The following is a 4,399-nucleotide window of genomic DNA, read 5'->3' on the forward strand; positions in this document are numbered from 1 at the left end:
GGCGGCGGCGGCGGCGGCGGCGGCGGGGGGCGGGCGCCGGGGGAGGGGGCGGGCGCCGGGCGGCGGCGGGGGGCGGGGGCCGGAACCGGCCTCAGCTGGGGCCCGGCCAGCCCCCTCCCCCTCCCTCTCCGCGGTCTCCGGGGGAACGCGCAGCCAATCCTCGCCGCCCGCTGCGGGCTCGCCCCGGCCCGGGCCGCGGCGCGCCAGTCTCCGGCGGGGCTTTTCCCTTCTCTCCCTCGTCCTTTCTCTCCCTCTCTCTTTCCCCTTTCCCTTCTCCACTGAGAGTTTTTAAACTTTGATGAACTCACCCAGCGAACTTTCTTAAAGGGGCCGCGCACACCGCGCCGTCCCAGCCCGCCGGAGGTGGGACTGGGTGCTGAGCACCCCTCGCTCCCTCGTCCCTCATCATCCCCACCCCGGCGGCCCCACGCGAGGGGGCGCCCGAAGCGGGACTTCTGGATGGTCGGCTTCAGGAAGGAGTCTCCGCCTTGTACTTTGATCTGGGGTTATAGGGTGTCCGGCGCAATTTCACCCCCAAAGCCAGCCATCCAGTCCCCGTCCACCCTCTGCTTCCTCCCTCCCAGCGTAGGGCTGTTGGGGGCTCGGTTCTGGGGTTGATGGCCGAGGCGAGCCGGACACCTGGGCTTCGGCCTCGGCTGGGCGCCGTTTGCTGCGTGACCTTGAGGAAATCACTTCCCCTCTCTGGCCTCAGGCTTTCAGCCCAGAGGGTGGGACTTAGGTCTCAAATTCCCCTGGGCGGGGAGACGAGTGTTGGGGATCCAAATGGTTATTAGCCCCTGGAGGCGTGGGGGGAGGGTGTGCACCTCGAATGACCGAGAAGGTTTCATTCGTGCCCTCCACCCCCAGCTTCTGGGGTCCTCTCCTCCCTCAGCTTAAAAACACACACACACACACACACACCACACACACACCCCTTTTCCCCTCCTCCTCTTCAGAGCCCGAGGTTTGGGCGGGGCTGTGGTGACTCCCCTCCGCGGGTCTCAAGGGCGTGGTCCCGTGTTGGGTTTTCCTCAGACTTTTGAAAACCCGCGCCGACTGGGACCGACCCCTGACGCCACCTTGTAAAAGCCCGCGCCCACGTCTGGTCGTGCTTAAAGCGCAGCAGCTCTGAGCCCCGCGGAGCTGCTCGAGGACTGGGCTCCTCCCCAGCGCCCCGGTCCGCGCCCTCGAGCCCTGGGGCATCCTGGCCAGAGGCTCCGTCGGGACTGGGAAAGACACTGCCGAGAGGTGAGGGGAGTCCTGCGGGACCCCGCCCAGAACCAGGCGTCTCTGGGTGTGATCTGTCACCTTGCGCCTGGTTCCTGTTCTGACTTTCCCTGCTAAACCTGGTAGTGGTACCTGGATTTTAAGGTTGGAAACGACGCACAGCGTCGGTGGAGTGAGATAAGCTAGGTTTGCAGTCATGAACCAGTTAGGACCCCAGACCTTGGACAAGTGACTCAACCCTTCAGAGCCCCAGTGTGCCTACCTCTAAATGGAGCCGGCACTACCCTACAGGAGTATGGAGTATGGAAGTATACACTGTTCCTGTGACTAAGTCTCCCCAATTATAATCTTTCCTAACCTGCCATTTCACAGATGAGTAAATTGAGGTCTATAGGTAAGCAATATCTTTTCCAACGACATTCATCTAGTAAATAATTGTTGAGCAACCGCTGTGTGCTGTGGCAAGGCCAGGAACACCCTGGCTTCCCACTACCTCCACTGCCAACACTCTGTTCAGGCCCTAATATGAGAGCAACTGCTTCCTGTAGGAATCGGGCATTGCCATGAATGATGGTGCTTCACTTTACCCAGAGCTTTCTAGGTACTTCTCGCCTCTGGCACCTCCAGATAGAGCCAACCTGTGAACCCCCAGATATCCTGACCATCCTGCACAGGCCTCTGTCCAGTCTGGCTCTTTTCCCCACCCCTTCTCCCTGCCCCTAGTATAGATATTCCCATTAGGTGTGTCTCCAACTTTGGCCGAGCAATGTTCTTCCTCGTTTACCTCCTCCTCCTGACCCTCCCCCCCGCCATATCAATCCAAATACTCCCTTCCCTCAAGATTCATCCTACTCAGTCCTACTTGTTCCAGGAAGAGTAGCCTGGCCCATTTTCAAAACTCCGGTATCCTCTAGAAGTTAGTTTGAATTTTTCAAAGAGGAAGGATTTCTCATCTTGTCCTTCAGGTCTACATTTTATAGATGAGGAAGCTGAGGCCCAAAGAGGTGACAAATAGGGACTTCCCTGCTGGTCCAGCGGCTGAGACTCCACACTCCCAATGCAGGTGGCCTGCGTTTGATCCCTGGTCAGGGAACTAGATCCCACATGCTGCAACTAAGAGTTCATATGCCGCAACTTAAAAAAAAAAAGATCCCGCATGTCGCAATGAGACCTCGTGCAGATAAATAAATTAATTAATTAAGTGCTTTAAAAAAAAAGTGGTGACAAAGAATGCAGGGTCCACAGTTGACTCCCATCACTGTATTTTTCCATACATGAAGCTGATATTTATTGCTATTCTGATGATATAGCAATTCACGCTTATTGTTGAATATTTGGAAGGTTATAAAATAGTTTAGAAAATAATCTACCATGTAGAGAGCAAGGTTATTAATATTTCCTCCTAGTCTTTTTGTCTGTGCATATTTTAAAAAACAAAATTGCCAAACAGTTTAAATAGTCCTTTTTTTTTCTTAAATCTATCATGAAAATTTCTTTTTAAGTTCCCGAGTCATAAATTTTAATGATTGCCTAACCCCCATTAGATGTGCCGTAATTCAACTTACCTCTTATTGTTAGGCATTTGCATTATTTTTTCTTTTTTGCCTTCATAAGAAACACCTTATATAAGGATGCTTAATGCCTCGGACAGCTTCCTGTATGTGACCAGCCCTAAGCACTTTGAAGGCAGCAACTGTCTTATTCCTTCCTGTACTTTTTTTTTTTTCTTTTCTTCTTCCTGGCTGCACCACATGGCTTGTGGGATCTTAGTTCCCCAACCAGGGATTGAACCCGTGCCCTCGGCAGTGAAAGCACAGAATCCTAACCACTGGACCGCCAGTGAAAGCGCAGAATCCTAACCACTGGACTGCCCGACTGTGACCTAGTAACCTAGCCTCTAGCAGCCTCTTCAGTGTCACCCCCTACCCCCAGAGCCAGGCTCCATGTCACCTCTGAGCTTCTGACATATCTGTTCCCTTTGCCGAGAACCGCCCCCTCCCCAGACACCCACTCCCTTTCCAGAATGCTCTCAGAGTGCCTTCTCTATGTTCTCTTGAGCCTGGAAATACCGTGTCTTGGAGTCTCAGCTACCAGATAGGAAAATCTCTGACTCTGTGACATGTCCACAAACCCTGCTAGTGAATACAGCCTCACCCCTCAATCTCTGTAGCCCCCTAGCCTCCAGCAAAGAGCTTGATGGTTTGCAGGTGTTCAGTGAACCATTCCTGGGGCCTCTGGGTTATCTGGTGCCTGTGGCCCTTTCTCTTTGATTTCCTGTACATATTGATAAATTATCCTTTGGTGTTTCATTCTTGGGGTAAGGAAAAGAGTCAGATGGCTTCACTCCTAAGAAATGCTACCCTGGGACCCAGCATCCTGAGGGTGTGCCAGGCCCCCCATTCTAACCCGGGTCCCCCACCATCAGGAAAGTCTGGGCAACAAAAAGGCAGGTAGATAGGGTGACCTTGAGGCCCAAAGGCTGGTGGGTATCTGAGTTGTATTTTCTTGGCACATAAGGTTTAAGCTGCTCTTGAGTGCAAGAGGTTTCAGGAAGGGAAGGGGGCAGGATGCTGGCATTTATAAAGTACCTACTCCTTCCTGCCCCAGGCAGGTAATATGCCTTCTCCTGTAATCCATTGTTCTTGCTATCCCTAGTTATAGATTAGAAAACAGGCTCAGAAGAACTAGGGTAACTCGCCTAGCTACTGGTGGATGGCATGGATGGTGGGGAAAGCATGGAACAGCCCTGTTGTGAGACTATCAGTTCATCTCTAAAATGGGAATACTAGCACACAACTTAGGGGTGTGTTATATAAGAGTTCATGGTAAGCTCTTGATGGTTGTGATTATTGCCTGTGGTCCTACTTCTAGTTTGAAGGTCAAGGTCAGAGTGGTTGCAGGTCAAGATCAGAGACTGGGTCATTTCAGTCCAGAGTTCCTGAGCTCTCTCCTCTCCTCTTGCCTCCCTTACTCTGGCCACGTAGTTACCAAATTCGCAGGTTCAAATCCAAGGCAAACAGTGTTTCTAAAATAGCTGCGCCAGAATATCTGGGTTTGAGTCCAGGTGACCCTGGCAACCTGTATGACGATGGGCAGGTAGTTTAATTTCTCTAAGGCTTTGTTTTCTCATAGTAAAACTAGAGATGCCTTTCAGGCTTTCACAAGTTACCTA

Source organism: Lagenorhynchus albirostris, chromosome 1 (assembly GCF_949774975.1).
Source record: "Lagenorhynchus albirostris chromosome 1, mLagAlb1.1, whole genome shotgun sequence".
Classification (NCBI taxonomy): Eukaryota; Metazoa; Chordata; class Mammalia; order Artiodactyla; family Delphinidae; genus Lagenorhynchus; species Lagenorhynchus albirostris.